We start from the raw sequence: 18252 nt of genomic DNA on the forward strand, positions 1-18252 counted from the left end.
TTGGACAGGGAGACAGTGGGAGGTATTGAGGAGTTCTCTTGGATCTTGCTTGAACACTGAGTAGATTAGTGGTAGACCCACGTTGAGAGAGAAAACAGTGAAGATGGGGCAGGTCAAGTATTGACAAATCATTGCCATTCAACATCTATGACAATTATGTTTGAGAAAAATATTATTTACTGAGTCTTGCCTCAAGGGTATATAGTCCATCTATTCCTTTCTATTCTCTAGATTCTATCCCCATATTGAACTATGCATCTGAAACATCTTAGTCCTGCAAAGAATCACTTTTATAAACTGCTCTTTGGTGTGATACCATCATTTTATACAGGTGAATATTATCAGAAAGAACCAGCAGCATTTTCTGTGAAGCCCAGGACCTCTCTATAAGAACATATGGGAGAAAATATTCTGTGATATTGGCACAGGATTAATAACTTTCTGAGTAACTGATGTGTTCTTTCTTGAAGTATAGACACCAAACCATGAACAAGATTGAGGTTCTCTTTTTGTATGATTGGCTGTTAGAAAGCTTGGAACCAAGTTTGTTGCCCACTTCTAACCATTACATAGGGCTTTGTGGTATATTGACCTCACTCTTACTTGCTTTTCCCTTTTCCCTTTATTTATTTTTTCTTGCTGAACTGAATATATTTTTGGTCAGCTGCCTTAAGTCTTTTCTGGAACAAGTTGGTATATAAATAAAAAGAAACAAATTTAAAACTAAGCCAGTAGCGACTTGGGCAAAATTACTTTAATCTACCCAGCTTTGGTTCTTCATCTGTAAAACAGAGGTTTGAACAAGATAAAGATTTAAGATTTCATTTTTAGCCCTCAGTCTCTGTTTTTGAGTATTGTTCAAGTCATCAAGGACCGCATTTCAAGTACCTAAACATCACCCACCATGTTCTTGTGGATAGAAATGTTTATTATCCAGGATATCACTATTCTTGAGAATGATATGGGAGCTTCCTTTGTCAGATACATTTTTCCTCAACATTCCCATTGGATCCCCTTTTGGGCACCTAAATCTGTGACAACCCAGGAACAGCAACCTCATGTCTGGGACTTTGTATGGGAGAACAGTAGGGTCGTTGGATCTTCTATATCCATGCTAACTTTTGTGAAATGATCTGTAAAATGTTGACTACCTCTGCACTTGGGAATTCACTCTAAATTTTTTCTCTTTTGACTTTGGTAACATGTTTTAGAGATGATATGTAACCATACTCAGTTCCGTATCTTTTTATAGCTTTTGATCCGGAGCAATCAAAGTCTACCTATCAAAGTTATTGCCTGTGCTATGCTATATGGTCAGAGAACTTCATTCCTCCTCTAGATCTACCCTTTTCCCACTCTTCACTAACACTGAATTGATTTAACAAAGTCTCAAACATATAGGCAATCTTTTGTCCCAGGAAAGAAATTCCATGATCTGTCACATTTTTCTATTACAGTAGATTTTTGCTGTAATAGCAAAGACAATACAGTCTGAAAGGAAGTCTACAGCTAACTTCATGTCTTCTTCCATGAACTAATTCCCAGATAGTCCTTCAGTACTCCTGCTCTATCTCCTGTCCCAGGACTCTAATAACAGCTCATTCTTCTTTACTCACGTTATTCTCTATATGCAGCTTCATGAGCATTTATCCTCCTATGGTGTAACTGTTTGCCTGCCTTCCCAAAAAGATACCAAGCAAATGCTAAGCAAGACTGGTTCATTTTTTCTTGTAAACTAAAATAGTGCAGGGCCTGGCTTATTAAAAGTAATCAATAAACATATCTTGAAAGAATGTGCAACTGAAAACACATCTATTTGCATACACAAAAATACAGTTAAATACTATATACAGTCTAAAATTCTTTGAACAGAGATTCTTTTAAAATTATACTGTAATTATACTGCTCAGGCATCAAATGGCATGCTATCTAGACTGATAACAGACAGAGAAAGGTCATCTTGGCCACTGAGTAATCGAAAGTGGTATGCCAACCAGAAAACTCAGTTCAGGATAAAGGATCCTAATGCCTGAGAACTGGCATCTGAATACCATGCTTTCTTTCAAGCAGACTGAGCCAAATTAACCCTAGCTGTCACCTGAGGGCATGCTCTTCCAGGCTTTTTCCCCATGAAGCCATGGACCCTCCATTATCACTCAGAAGGTATTTTGGTTTGCTAAAGCTGATGAAATGCATTATACTAGAAATGCACTGTCTTTAACAATGGGGATTCATTAGCTTACAAGCTTACAATTCTAACGCTATGGAAGTGTCAAAATGAAGGCATCAACAGGACGATACCCTCTCTGAAGACTGGTTACCAGTGAGCTTGGGCTTCTCTGTCAGATTGCAAGGCACATGGCAATGTCTGCTAGTGCTTCTTTCCCAGGTTTAGTTGCTTCAGCTTCTGGATTCTCCATCTGTGGTTTTTTCTCTAAACTTCTCTGGGCTTTCTGTGTGTCCTTTATCCTCTTATAAAGAACTCTGGTAAGAGGATTAAGACCCACCTTATGTGAGGTATATTGGTCGCTGACTGCAGTGGGGCCTGGCGTGCTTTTGGACCATGTGCTGCCGTGTGTACCTGAAGTACTTGAAATGCAAATTTGGGGAGATTTTGCCATCTTAATGTTTGGCTGGATTAAGCACCTAATTAGGATGTTTTTTTTTTTTAATAAGTTGGAGTATGCATGCAATCTGTACTTTGGTCTGGGAAGCCATATGGCTCATCTTGAAGTATCATAAGGAAAATTGGTACTAATTTGTCTCTGATTCAGTGCCTAAGAGTTCAATTTTAGCTTACCAGCCATACAACAGAATGGTGTCCTAACCACCAAGGAGAGGATGCAGTGGCATTTTGGCTGATGTTACATAGGTAGCCAAAGAAGATGGAGAGTGTTCAACAAGATTAAGGACAGAGGTCATGTCAAAATAACCCCTTCAGAAAGATCTTCCTTTCTTTGAGAAGCCTCAAGCAGGCAGATTTCCTAAGATACCTGTCACGAGATGAGCCTCAACTGAGGACAGCAACACTGGTGAATGAGGAAGCACTGCAGAAGATCAGTGCTCTTGAAAATGAACTCACCACTCTCAGAGCTCAGATTGCCAAAATTGTGACCCTGCAAAAGCAGCAGAATCTCATTGCAGGTGACTTAGATTCTACCACATCGGTTACCACAGCACTACCCTCTGTCCCACCACCTCCACCTCCACCTCTACCACCACTACCACCTCCCCTCCCTGCAACAGGGCTCCACCAAAGTACATCTGCTATTGATCTGATTAAAGAGTGAAGGGAGAAAAAAGCCAGTACTGGACATGCCAAATATGCTAGAAATCCTTAAAGAAATGAACAATGTAAAACTTAAGTCTATTAAAAGTTCAGAGCAAGATGTAAAGCCCAAACCAGTGGACCCTACTGACCCTGCTTCTCTCATTACAGAGGCCCTGAAAAAGAAATTTGCTCATTGGTATCGAAGCGAAGGCCAAAGTGAAACTTGAAAAACTAATTCCAAAGTCAGAATCAGAGAACACCTCAGGAACAGTGTTGTTTGGGCCAACATGTTGAAGTCTACAGGAAAAATGAAGTCTTTAATTAAAAATGTTTCAAACTTCAGAATAGACAATGAGTTGAGAAAGAATATCCTGGGTCACCTGTTTGTTTATTAGGGCTAAGTTTGGCTAGTAGAAATCAACACTACTTACTAAATACCTGACTATTCTATTCATTGGCCTCTGTTTAAAACTAGCTAGAGGATTCAGCATAACAAAAGAGCTAAATTAATGATTCTTGTTTTGTTACATCATGGTCTACTCTGGAGCTGTCCAGTATTCTGACATGTTTTTAATGGATAGCTAGTATGTTCAGGTTTCCACTCTTGAAAACAATTGTATGGATTTGAGAACTTAGAAAGAGCATTTGTAGATGTTACTGAGTTTTTAATTCCAAAACACTAATTTATCTGTACAAATGTTTTATATGCCTATACTTGAATAGAAAATAGTTTGTATAAAAAAATAAGCAATGATGGCTGTGAGGGTACTATTGTACTCATTCATTTTCAAGAATAATTTACTACACAAGGATAGAACAGCCGGCATGATGTAAGTTGATGCAGTGAAATGTTTGAGGTTGGAATCTTCTTGCCTTGAACAGACCTTCCATCTTACATCTCTCTCACATTTTCATGGAGGTAGGGTTGAGCAGGATGATGCTCACTGCTGAAATTCTAGAAAACTTTTACATTAAGGGGAAGTAGAGGACAAAGCTGTTTCACCCCAGTTCCATCCAGTGCTGAGGAAGAAAATGTAGTTGTCAAGTAGTGAGGAATCAAAATACTCAATTAAATCCCTTTTAAAAGTAAAAAAAAAAAAAAAAAACTGTTTAAAAGAAAAAAAATTATCACTTCTCAATTGAAATATTCTAATCAAAAGATCCCACCCACAATAGGTCTACACCCACAGAATGGATTAAAAGAACGTGACATTTTCTGGGGTACATAAAACTTCAAACTACCACAGAAGGTAGCTCAGTTTACTGGGCTGCTGTGACAAATTCCATACAGTGGGTTGGCTTAAGCAAGAAGAATTTATTGGCTCATGGCTTTGAGGCTAGAAATCCAAAATCGAGGTGTCAGCAAGCTGATGCTTTCTCCCCAAAGACTGGCGTTCTGGGACGAACTGCTGGTGAACTTTCATCCTTGGCTTTTCTGCACATAGCCATGTCTTCTTTCTTCTCCAAGTTCTGTTGACTTATGGCTTCTTCCTGTGGCTTTCACTCTCTATGTCTGAATTTCATTCTACTTAGAAACTTCAGTAATCCAGATTAAAGTCCAAACCGTCTCATTTGGGCCACATGTTAACTGGAGTAACATCTTCAAGAGATCCTATTTACAAAAGGCCCAGGCCCACCACATGTGGTACAAGACCAAGAATATGTCCAGACTGGGGTACACGATTCAATTCACCACACCAAGGTTCTGAGATAACTAAATAACTTTTCATTGAGTATTAGAAAATGAATGCTATTTAACCGCTATTACAGCCTTGAATATAGACAGGAGAAGGAAACTAACATTTATTGATCATTTCTCTCAAAAAGAGCCCTGATAGGAAGATAAAATTATTATTTCCACTTAAGTTATGAGGAAACTTAGACTCAAATAAGGAAATTAACTTTTCATGTTCTTCACAGCTAGTAAATGTTAGAGTTGGAAGTCAAATGAAGGTTTGCTTATTCTAAAGTCTGTGTTCTTTATGTTCTGTAGCATGAAGTTAGGCAGAATTTGAGGAGATTGGATTTTGTCTTCATCATCTTCTCTTTTATCCATGCCTGAACAAGATCCATGCCTCTGTCTACTCTAGATCCTAATTTGCATCTAATTCTTGTTTTCTGTTCTCAGATTGTTAACTAGTTTCCACCAGGTAGAAAATGATAATTAATATGATGGAAATGATAACTAATGTGATGACTAGGGGTTTGTATGAAATATAGGAAGAGTACTTTATGGCTTCTATTGATAAAGATGCTGCTTGGATCCTGAGCTGAGAGGTTGGAAAAGATTAGTTGATTGATCACCACTCCTAGTTCCCTCTGGAGAGAGTCCCAAATTCTACCAGCAGGCACTTAAGAGGAAATATATATATATATATATATATTATTGAGATTGTTCACATACCATCCAACTATCCAAAGATCCAAAATATACAATCAGCTGCCTATGGTACCATCATACACCTGTGCATCCATTACCACAATTAACTTTTTTTCAATTTTTATAACATTTTCATTACCAGAAAAGAAATAAAGACAAAAAAAGGAAACTCAAATCCTCCCATACCCCTAACCATGCCCTCCTCCATTACTGATTCATAGTTTTGGTATAGTACATTTGTTACTGTTGATGAAAGAATGTTAAAACATTAATAATGATAGTACATTTTGCAATAGGTATGTTTTTTCCTATATACCCCTCTATTATTAACTTCTAGTTATAGTTTCATACATTTATTCTAGTTCATGAGAGAGATTTCTAATATTTGTATAGTTAATCACGGACATTGTGCACCACAAGATTCACTGTTTTATACATTCCCATCTTTTAACCTCCAACTTTTCTTCTGGTGACTGATGTGACTCTGAGCTTACCCTTTCCACCACCTTCACACACCATTCAGCACTGTTAGTTATTCTCACAACATGCTACCATCACCCCTGTCCATTTCCAAATGTTTACTTTCACCCTAGTTGAACATTCTGCTCATAATAAGCAACCACTCCCCATTCTTTATCCTCATTCTATATCCTGGTAACTTTTATTTCATGTCTTTGAGTTTACATATTATAATTAGTTCATATCAGTGAGACCCTGCAGTATTTGCCTTTGTGTGTCTATCTTATTTCACTCAATATAGTGCCCTAAAGGTTTTTCATCAACCTATTTCTTTTAAGATGGTTTTGTTCACACATCATGCATTCTGTCCTAAGTAAACAAATGTTGGTTCCCTGTATAGTCACTTATTTATGTATTCAACACCATTGCCACTATCTATATAAGGACATCTCCATTTCTTCCATAAAGAAGGAGGAAGAGACAAAGAAGGCAGAGAGACAAAAGAAAAAGAAAAGAGAAAGAGAGAGAGAAAACAAAACAAAACAAAAACCAAAACTTGACAGCTAGAAAGCAACAAAAGGAAGATAGAATTAACCTAAAGCAGAATAAAAAGTCAGACAACATCACTAATGCCAGGAATCCCATACCCTTCCCCTATTCCCCACCCCCCCCGACCATATGCATTTAGCTTTGGTATATTGCCTTTGTTATATTAAAGGAAGCATAATATGACGTTTCTGTAAATTATAGTCTAGTTTGCATTGATTGTATTTTTCCCCCAATCCCACCCTATTTTTAATACCTTGCAATGTTGACATTCATTTGTTCCACCTCATGTAAAAACATATTTGTACCTTTAATTACAATTGTTGAGCACCCTAGGTTTCCCTGAGTTATACAGTTCCAGTCTCTATCCTTCATCTTTTGTTCACATGGTCCCAACCTTCCTCTTTCAACCATACTCACAGTCATCTTTGTTCAGTGTACTTACATTGCTGTGCTACTATCTCCCAAAATTGTTTTCTAATCCTCTCACTCCTGTCTTTTCCTTTCTGTCTGCAGTGCTTCCTTTAGCGTTTCCTGTAGAGCAGGTTTCTTGTTCACAAACTCTGTCATTGTCTGTTTGCTAGAGAATATTTTAAGCTCTCCCTCATATTTGAAGGACAGTTTTGCTGGATATAGGATTCTTGGTTGGTGGATTTTCTCTTTCAGTATCTTAAATATATCACCCCACTTCCTTCTTGCTTCCATGGTTTCTATTGAGAAATCCGCACATAGTCTTATCAAGCTTCCTTTGTATGTGATGGATTGCTTTTCTCTTGTTGCTTTCAGGATTCTCTCTTTATCTTTGATGTTTGATAATCTGATTATTAAGTGTCTTGTTGTAGGCCTATTCATATCTATTCTGTTTGGGGTATGCTGTGCTTCTTGGATCTATAATTTTATGTCTTTCATAAGAGATGGGAAATTTTCATTTATTATTTCCTCTATGATTGCTTCTGCTCCCTTTCCCTTCTCTTCTCTTTCTGGGACACCAATGACATGTATATTCTTGCTTTTTGTTTTGTCCTTAAGTTTCTGGAGATGTTGCTCGTATTTTTCCATTCTTTTCTCTATCTGTTCTTTTGTGTGTAGGCTTTCAGGTGCCCTGTTCTCCAGTTCCTGAGAGTTTTCTTCTGCCTTTTGAGATCTGCAGTTGTATGTTTCCATTGTGTCTTTCATCTCTTGTGTTGTGCCTTTCATTTCCACAGATTCTGCTAGTTGGTTTTTGGAACTTTCAATTTCTACCTTATGTACGCCTAGTGTTTTCATTATATAGTTCATCTCTTTCACCATATCTTCCCTAAACTTTTTGAATTGACTTGTTATTAGTTGTTTCAATTCCTGTATCTCAGTTGAAGTGTAAGTTTGTTCCTTTGACTGGGCCATAACTTCATTTTTCTTGGTGTAGGTTGTAGTTTTCTGTTGTCTAGGCATGGTTTCCTTGGTTACCCCAATCAGGTCTTCCCAGACCAGAATGGGCTCAGGTCCCAGAAGGAAGAAATATTCAGTATCTGGTTTCCCCGAGGGTGTGTCTTAGAAAATTGGTACACCCTGTGATGCCTCAGGTCACTGTGCTTTTCTGCCCAGCAAGAGGTGCCTGTCAGCCTGTAACTACAGACTAATATAAGGAGGTGTCGCCTGTGGCTGTTTTTCCCCAGGCTCTGGGTATGGTTCTGAATAGAAGGCAGGTAGTAGAGCTGGGCCCCACTCCTTTCCTCTTAGGGAAGATAACCCCTAGGGAGTGGTCATTAGAATTTGAGTAGACTCTGCCTGTGTTATCTCCACCCTTGTCTGGGTCTGAGTGCTGGGAACTGAAAATGGCTGAGGCTTTCTCCACTGAGCCAGAACAGGGACAGAAAGCCCCCTTCAGGGCCAGTCTGTGGTCATCTTCTGGCTCTCTAAGGTCAGTCATCACCCAAAGCCTCTGTCTGCTTGTTGGGGATTCATAGCTCGTAGCAGCAGTCCACGCTTGTTAATTAAAACCCCAGTTGGAGCTCAGCTGAGCTATATTTGCTTGCTGGGAGAGAGCTTCTCTCTGGCACCATGAGGCTTTGCAGCTCTGGTTGTGGGGAGAGAGGTCTCCTGACTTGGATCTGCAGTTTTACTCACAGATTTTATGCTGTGATCTTGGGCATTCCTCCCAATTCAGGTTGGTGTAAGATGAGTGGATGGTCATGTTTGTCCCCCTACATTTATTCTGGATTATTAACTAGTTGTTCCTGGTTGTTTATTAGTTGTTCCAGGGGGACTAACTAGCTTCCACTCCTCTCTATGCTGTCATCTTAGATCTCAGAATTTTATTCTTTTTAATTAAGGATTTCTCAGCCTTGGCACTATTGGTACTTTGGGCAGGATAATTCTTTGTTGTGGGGCCTGTCCTATGCATCTGTGGCCTCTATCCACTAGATGCCAGTAGAAGCCCCTCAGTTATGATAGCAAAAACTCTCTCCAGACATTGCCAAATGTCTCCAGAGGGGCAAAATCACTCTGGTTGAGAAACACTGGCTTAAAGCTACCAATTTTTTTTCTTATGACAACTTTTATTAAAACTATTTTATTAAAAAAATTGTTACGCAGCTTGTTCTGTGTGAACTGAGAACTAAGCTGTGAAAAGACTTGCACCCCTGTAATTAGCATGGATCTACTCTCCTGCATGGTAGAAACATTTAAAAAGAGCTTTCTCTTTGAAAGAAATAAGCCAAGAAGCTAAAAATACAGACAGGTAGAAAATAGTCTTTTAATGAAAATCCCAGCTGCCAAGAAAGAATCTATAAATGATTCCTTTTTGGGTTAATGTTTAGTTTGCCTGGCTGGTGTGAGTAAAATAGGTAGAGAGTATTATCAGGTGAATTTCCATTTAGCAATTTTGTTAAAATTCATATATAAATTAAACTTTATTTAGTGCCTGCTTTAGGTTTTGAAATTTTACTCTGAGGCCCCACAAGAGCTATGTCACCCTCCACAGTACGGAGCTGCCAGCCATGTGGCAGCCTCCTTTAATTAACTGTCAGCTTCAGTAGAGCTTTCACTCACCTTAGCCAGGTAACGTGGGGATACTTTCGAATTGTCCTTGGTGATGTATGTTGGTAATGTCTCCTAGACATTAACCTGGAAGAAGCACAAAGAGAGGACGGAGTCCTCATAACAGTTCAGTAATAAAGCCAGCATCCCTCCTCAGAAAGAATTGTAACAGCAGTTTTTAATATTAGGAATTCTTTTTTGTATCAGTGCCTCTTTCAGACAACTCAGGTTTTCTAAAAAGTTGACTATTTTCCATCTGTGATAGAATTATTTACCCATTGTGGGAAATGTAGAAAATGCATTATGAAGAAAATAATAATTGTTGTCCATAATCGTATACTTAATAGACAATCAAACAATTGCCATTTAAATTTTAGTTTATTTCCTTCTAGGATTTTACTCTGCATTTTACATTATTGGTAATTAAAACTTTAAAACTTAGCTTTATACCATAGGCTCATTTCTCTGACATTTACAAACTTAAGCCTTTGTTTTTAGAAAGCAGTGTTGAATTAATCATCACAGAAGTCCTTCTGCTGTAGGAAAAGAAATTCAGCATGATCTCTTTTGTACATAATGGAAGTTAAAGCACAGAGGTGAAGTAATTTTATCACATCTTACATCCACATTAATTATTGATGTTAAAGGAAGAATTTCAATCAAAGGTATTTGCATGATTAGATTTGTGTTTCAGAAAGATCCCTCTGGCAGGGGTGTAGAGCTCTGCAAGGCTGGGCAGGCAGAGCAATAATGCAAGTGGGAAAGGATGAGGAGTGAAGCTAGGATGGAGGGGATGTAAGTGAAAAGGTCTGATAGGCTGAGTGGGAGAAAAGAAGGAGAACGAAGGAGGGAGAGGTGGATGAGGAGAGAAAGAGGTGTCTGGGCTAGACTGATTGACTTGAGTAGATCATTATTTAGAAGGCAATTGATATCACAGAAATAGATCAACTCCTAGAGAGCATGTGGAGTGAGAAAGAAGAGGGCCTCCAGAGGGGGTGGCTCTTCTCTGACTCTTATGATCTTCTCTTTCTAAATTGGTCCCTTGGTTAATCTACGGTATCACACAAGGTCTCATTTCTTCACTGGGATAGCTTTACCCTCCAAATGGAAACGTTTCTGTCTTGATCTCACTGGACCTCACTGCAATATTTGACAATATCTCCTTTCTCTGCCTGTCTGAAACTCCTCCTTTTATGACAAATGACTGTTCCTTCTCTCTTGCTTTCGTGAATGTTCCTTTATTGCCGCATCCTGTAGATGTAGATTAGCAGATTCACATGAATCCCAACAGACAAATGGATTTTCCTCTCCCTAAGCTCTATCCTCTCTTGATATTTGTCTGACTGTGAGTGTCTCTGTGTTGTTTAAATCTGGGTTCTCTTACTCCCAAGACACCAGCTGAATTGAGGAAAGAGGTTGGCACCCCAGGCAGCGTGGCACACTTCAAACTCCTATTTAACTATTTGTTCAACAACTATTTAGTAGGGGTGGAGTGACATGACTTTTCTATTAGGACATTTACATTTACATTTGTAAGATACCTCTATATTTTAAAAATCTATTAATGACTTGACCCCTCATTTTCCTTTTTAAAAAGCTCCTTTAAAACAAAATTGCACCTGCCTAAGCACATTAGTGAGAAATGTAGAATTTAATATTCCATAGAAGAGAAAGAGAAGGAGGGTTGCATCTGAGAGTACATAGCATTTCCAGAAATGCCCACTGGATATCTCTTTTCTCACCAGTCTCTCTTCTGTACACCACAGCCCTGCAGCCTTTTGTTTCCTCTCTTTTCTCCTTTCTCTCTCTCGCTCTCTCTTGCTCTCTCTGTCTCTGTTTCTCTCTCTCCCCTCCCACACTTGCCATTTCTGATTTACTCTTCCTGAATCCTCCCCTGCCACATCTCCATCACTCTTTATTCAGAGAAATTTACCTCTTTCTGGCTTCTATCTCAAGCTTTTATACCACCACAAAATACTTAATCCTGCCTTCAAGTAACCATTAATAGAAGGATGAAAATTTTATTTGTTCTCAGATAAAAAATGATCCATCCACCTATTACCAAAATCCACCCTTGAGAACCCCAGGAGATTCCATGTAAGAAATAATATTTAACTGTTGCTATTCAAATTCAAAACATATGCTCTGAATGGGAACCGTTTACCTTTTGCCAGTTGAGTATGGAATTATGTCCCATTTTTTACCTACAGACAATTTAGCACTTAGGATCAGTTGCCCTCTACAGCTGCCCACATGGTCTGCTCTTCAGACTGGCTCTACTGCAAACTTTCTCCCTCTAATGGAGAAGGTGTGGCTATTTCCCAAAGTAGGAGATGTGGGATCAAGGGACCTTAAAAAGCGACACACACTAACATTTGGTGAGCACCCTCACCACAACTTCATTTAATTTTATTTCATTAACAACTATGCTGTCAGTTAAGTATCATTATTACCATTTTACACATGAGGAAACTGGGGATCAGAGAGGGTAACTACCCAGAGTCACAAGTGGCAGAATTCAGTTGTCATGACTCGATAATCCTTGCACTGAACCATGCTGCATATATAGAACACCACCCCATGCAGGGCCATTTGCTATTTTTTTGGCCTCAAGAAACGACAACTACTTTTGTTCTGTCCTTTTGTTGCTGCTTATTTTAGACTCCTTATATGGGATAAGAGAGCAAAATTTTCCTTGCCTAGAGCCCAAAGAATGGTCTGAAATATAGGCAGCCAAATAGGGGATAAAGCTTAGATTAGCAATCTTCCCGAGGTGAGCAGAGGGGTTCTCCAAACCTGTCAGCTTGGGAATTTGCAAAATTATGGTCATGCTATTTGAGAAAAGCCTATTTTACTTTAAACCTCATGATTTAGTGTTAGATACATAGATATACAAATTAACAGTAATGTATTAATTTGTAGATCAAGAGATGCAGATTAAAAGGAATCAGCAGTGGGTATTTTTTTTAATTAGGCCTGATATGATACAGCTTTTATAGATAAATCCCCAAGCAGTCACCATACAGGGACATGAAGTCTGGCAGACAAGGTTTGCCACATTCTGCCTGAGATGTTATAATCTCTGTTATCCTCAGGTGAACTTTGAAAACCACCACATAATTCCAATAATTCCAAAACCACATAAAGTGGCTCCACTATGTAATAAAACCTATCTCCATTTCCACATTATTTTATTTTATTTTAGAGGCAGACCCCTCTTCATTTACTCCATGGATGTTTTCCAATTTCATATTAGTCTCTATGAAGGACTTTATGGAGCAAGACTTTGTGAACCACAAAAACATAGGAACAGATTTCAAACTAGCAAAATGATAAAGAATAAAAACATTTTCTTGTTAAATAAGAGTAACTTCTCCAAATTGATGTGCCCTAGGCAGTGATGGCAAATAATTCTTTATTGCTTTCAGTTTTCTTCCCCCTTCTCTCTGGTACTTGGAGATAGCATGTGGTTCTGGTGGTTTAGTAGTATTTTAGAAATCAGGACTGAAATGCAGAGAGACAAACTTTCTGGGAGAATGCAACCATATGTACCTTATGTAGCTCCTTGGTGCTTGTGTTTCTTACCCATAATTGTGAGGGTTCTTTGGTTAGAGGTCTTATTGGTCAGCGAGTTCAATGAAGATGATTCCTTTTCCACTTGCACTTTAATATATCTTTAAAGATACTCTACCGGAAGACATAGGGGATGCAGGTTGAACCAAACATCTTTCTTCTTTTTCAGAGTTATGTAATCCAGAGACACAGTGATACTATGAGACAAAGAAGATAGGTGTGAGGAAAGGACCATTAAAATCACAGACAGTGCACATTTGGAAAATAAGGGAAAGAAATATTGATTCCAACTGCAGAAAATCTGGGAGAGAGAAGATGAAATCTGGCAAGCCTTTGTAGTACTCCTAGGGCTTCTACATGTAGAGGAGGGAGAGGGGAACATTTCAGGCTGATGCAATAGTGTGATCAAAGGCAAGGGGATGGGAATTGTATAGCCTGCAGTTGTATAGTTAGAGAGATAAATTTGGATGGATATCTGGGGCTATAAAAGCATTGCACAAACAAAATATAAGACTTGAATAGAAGAAGAGACAGTTTTCAGAGTTGCATTTTCTGATTTCGAGACTCTAAAGTAGTACTTAATAACTTTCTGCTCTGAGGTTCTCAATATTCTTTATTTTCTAATATATACTTTTTTGTCATTTGATTCCACATTTTCCCCTAAAATAATTTATACTCAATCTAGGACACTATCAATGTCCTATGGAAATATATTTTAACTGACCTCTTTGCTTTCAGTCTTGTCCTCCTCCAACCTATTTTCCATACAATATACAGAGAGACCGTTTAAAAATATAAACCAGAGCCTTCAAATCTTCTACTTAAAATGTTTCAATTGGTTCCCATACTTCCTTTTGAAACAAAATAATTTAATGAAAGTCTAGAAAACTTTGAATAGAAAATAAGCCATTGATGATGCAAAAGGAAAAAGGAGTCAAGATGCTTCTGCAAGAACTTTTTTGATAGGCCACAGAGTAAGGCATTTTTTCAGGATTCAGGCATAATATGTAATAATAATTGTTCACCACTCCAGTCACTTCTCTAAGTGTACACACACACATACACACACACACACATTTAATCTTCACAACTATTGTACACATTAGGCCATTTTATTGTGTCTATTTTATATGTTAGAAAACCAAGGAAATGAAATAAGCTTCAGTAGCCGAGAGATTCCAAAAGGAGCCGAGAGGTCACTCTGGTGGGCACTCTTACGCACACTTTAGACAACCCTTTTTAGGTTCTAAAGAATTGGGGTAGCTGGTGGTGGATACCTGAAACTATCAAACTACAACCCAGAACCCATGAATCTCGAAGACAGTTGTATAAAAATGTAGCTTATGAGGGGTGACAATGGGATTGGGAAAGCCATAAGGACCACACTCCACTTTGTCTAGTTTATGGATAGATGAGTAGAAAAATAGGGGAAGGAAACAAACAGACAAAGGTACCCAGTGTTCTTTTTTACTTCAATTGCTCTTTTTCACTGTAATTATTATTCTTGTTATTTTTGTGTGTGTGCTAATGAAGGTGTCAGGGATTGATTTAGGTGATGAATGTACAACTATGTAATGGTACTGTGAACAATCGAAAGTACGATTCGTTTTGTATGACTGCGTGGTATGTGAATATATCTCAATAAAATGAAGATTAAAAAAAAAAAAAAGAAAACCAAGGCACAGAGAATTTGTTTTTGAAAACCTAAAGGAAGAAACCTCATCTATCTTCTAACCTGGTCTTCATATACTGGACTTCAGATTTGTGGTGTCAGTAATACGTTTTTCTCTGAATATTGTTTCTGACATCCCACTCTTTTCTGCTATACATTATAAATTTTTAAACATGCAGAAAAATCAAAAGAATTTTACAATGTATACCCAAATACTCACCATCTAGATTCTACCATTAATATTTTACTGTATTTTATTGTATCCAATCCTCTCCATATCCATCAATCCAGCTTGTTTCAATGGTTTAATTTTTACTCTTAAAATTCTATTTGGTTGATTTTAAATTCTCCCCCCACCCCCCACTTTGAAAATACTATCTTCTTAATTTAGAGTTTTGATTTCTTTCTTCAGTCATTTTAAAAGTTCTTTTTATAAGCTCTTTCAGGCTGGTCTAGTATTCTTTTATTAGAACTTTTAGAAGTTCCAATCCTCTTGTTTCTTATTCTGGGTGGTTTTTCACTAATAGTAAATTGCTTCCTCATATTTTTTTTTAATATTTTAATTGTGAGCTTATCTGTAAACAAATTGGTTGTCTGTTTGTTTTGTAATCGTGTAGCCCTACGAAATGGTCAGCCTTTGCTCTAGCCAAGAATTTCAGAATTTCACAGTCTTGAGGATGCCTTGGCTTTGGCATTTCAGGACCCCCAAATGCTGGATGTATGAACTGTCAAGCTGCCAAGGTCCCTGTCCAGAGATTCCATTTCTCAGAGGAGTTTGATTTCACACATTGCTGAATTACAGGCAGAAATCCATGCATCAGCACTAGAGACAATGCAGAACAGAGCACGTGGACCAGGTTAAGAGGTAATGGGAAATAACCTTTCCTAGGACTTCCTAGTAAGGCCACATGATCCAGTTTTCAGTTCACTTTTTTTTTGTTTTCTAGCACCTGGGGCTATAGTTCAGTTTTGCACTTAGTTTTTTTTTTTGGGGGGGGGGCGGATTTAGCCTTTCATTCAGCATTTTCAGGTGTTTGTAGCTGGATATTTCGTGTTACACTGTTTGACATAAGACCTTAATTAGAAGTCCTAGGCAAATGTTATTTTCCATTGCTCTTAAAATAAAGTCCCAACTCCTTAATTGGCCTGCGTTGCCCTGTATTGTCTCCCAGTGCTGTTACGTAGTTTTTTTGTTTTTGTTTTCTTTTTCTAGTTCTCCCTCAGTTTTCTGAGGGTCTTTTTAAAGATAATTGGTCTTAGTTCTCACTCCTTGCGTCACATAAGACTAAGGCCCATCTTGTATGTTCAGTAAGACTCGAGTCTCTATCAGGACTGATAATCCACTGCCCTCCCTTCCACCCATTTGCTCACTGCAGCTCATATGCCCACTGATTTGGTTTTCACTTCATTTTTTTCTCCTGGCACTTTGGACTCTCCCTTTAATTATCATACTCAGTTCTGCAGTTAGTTTTGGAAAAAAAATGTTTTGACCTTTTGTCCAGCATTTCTGGGTGTTTATAGTTGGAAGTCCTAGGATAAAGGTCATTCCCCATTGCATTTAAAATGAAATCCCAACTCCTCATCCTGGACAGCTTTGCTCTTCATGAACTGCCTTGAACCTCATCTCATTTAATCCGTGCTTCACTCAAGCTGCACTGCCTCCTTTCTGTCGCAAAGCACAGCAAGACCTTTCCTGACTCCAGGGCCTTTGTTTGCAATTCCTCTGCTTGGGATCCTTTCCCCATAGTTATCTGCATGATAGCTTATCCTTCCCACCATAGCTTTGGTGTTAGCTCCTCGGAGACATCCTCAGAGTGGCTACTCCCACTTATTCTTTCTTTTCACTTTCTCATAGCACTTATCACATTCTGTAGATAATCTTAATTTTTGGTTTGTTTTTTGGTTCCAGACTGCCTCTCCTTCTTAAATGTCAGCTCTCTGAAATCAGTAACTTTAATTATCTGGTTCATCACATTATATCCCTGGAGGTTGGTGGAATAAGTGATCAATTAATATTTGTTAAATGAACGAATGAAATAACTTTCTTAGCTGTGTTAAGTCTTTAACTCCAGAGAACATGTGTGTTATATTTGCTTGCTTATGAGTGCACTTTAGAGAACTTCCGTTTTCATGAACTCAGTTTCTCCAGTGCTTAAGACCCTGCCCACTAGGTGTGTAAGATGCCTTCTGAAATATGGACCAGTACTTACAAGTTAATGATGGCCTATTTAATATGCTTGCAAAGAAACTTACTAAGTGGAATATCAAAATAAATCAGAATGGCCATCTGTGGTGGTTCATAGAGTCTAACCCCCCTTGGTATTGGGTCCCCATATTCCATTTTCCTTATCTCATCCCTGACTTGCCCTTTTCAGATCCAGTTTTAAGTTAAGCTCAATTTCTCCCTTATCTTCCTTTCCTCCTATAAGCGACCAACCCATTCAGTGCTGTCAAGCTTTTAAACTATTTCTGCATTTCAAATGTAGTCCTCAGAATTCCTTCTGTTAATCAGATGAGCTATCTGCCATTTGCTAAGCAATTGATTTAAGAGAATAGGGTATGTAATTGTGCCAGACCCTAAGACAGCTCATTACATATTTAAGCTAATATTTTATTGCTTCAGGGAAACAGGATAAAAGCAAAATCACCAATTTCAGCAGCACACTAAAGTGACTATATCTAGTGTACATATTTGCAATGTTTGTTCTCTCCACTGTGGCAAAGTAATTTGTGAAAGCAAAGATAGCATGAAAGGCTCTTAATAAATATTTGTTCGGTGAACACATGAATAACAATACTATGATATTTTCTACCCAGGTGATAGATTTTTTTCCTGTTTTTATTTTCAGTTCTTGCACATCTCTCTAATGGAATCAATAATTAATTAGTTGATCAATATCTTTTATGTTTATTGCATTTTACTCTGGGTTTAGCATTGAGATAGGTCTATTAAGTATAGGGGGAGGGCAATGGAGTTAGTTAGGAAGTAGAAACAAAACTTTAATACACTGTTTGTCCATGAAGATTTGAGAACAAAATAGTAATCATCCAACAAATAACCATGAAGCAGCTATTATATCTTAGGCACTGTTTTAGATATTGTGGACAAGCCCTCAAGGACTTTACATTCTACTGGAGGGAAACAGACAATTAAAAAAAAAAGGTAAATTAGATGTTCTATGGTGATAAGTATCATGGAGTGAAATAAAGTTGGGAAGGATAGGATATTCAAGAGGTGGAAGCCTATAATTTTAAATAGGGTGGTCAGGAAAAGCTTCACAAAGAAGGTGATGTTTGAGCGGGAACTTGACTTGAGATGTAAGTGATGTGGAT

The 18252-nt window shown here is 38.1% G+C and overlaps 1 pseudogene; it reads left to right on the plus strand.

Annotated features, from left to right (window-relative positions):
* Positions 1–2625: 2625 nt before the first annotated feature.
* Positions 2626–3666, plus strand: LOC119532973 (annotated as a pseudogene).
* The last annotated feature ends 14586 nt before the right edge of the window (positions 3667–18252 follow it).

The sequence above is a fragment of the Choloepus didactylus genome, chromosome 4 (assembly GCF_015220235.1).
Source record: "Choloepus didactylus isolate mChoDid1 chromosome 4, mChoDid1.pri, whole genome shotgun sequence".
NCBI classification, from domain to species: domain Eukaryota; kingdom Metazoa; phylum Chordata; class Mammalia; order Pilosa; family Megalonychidae; genus Choloepus; species Choloepus didactylus.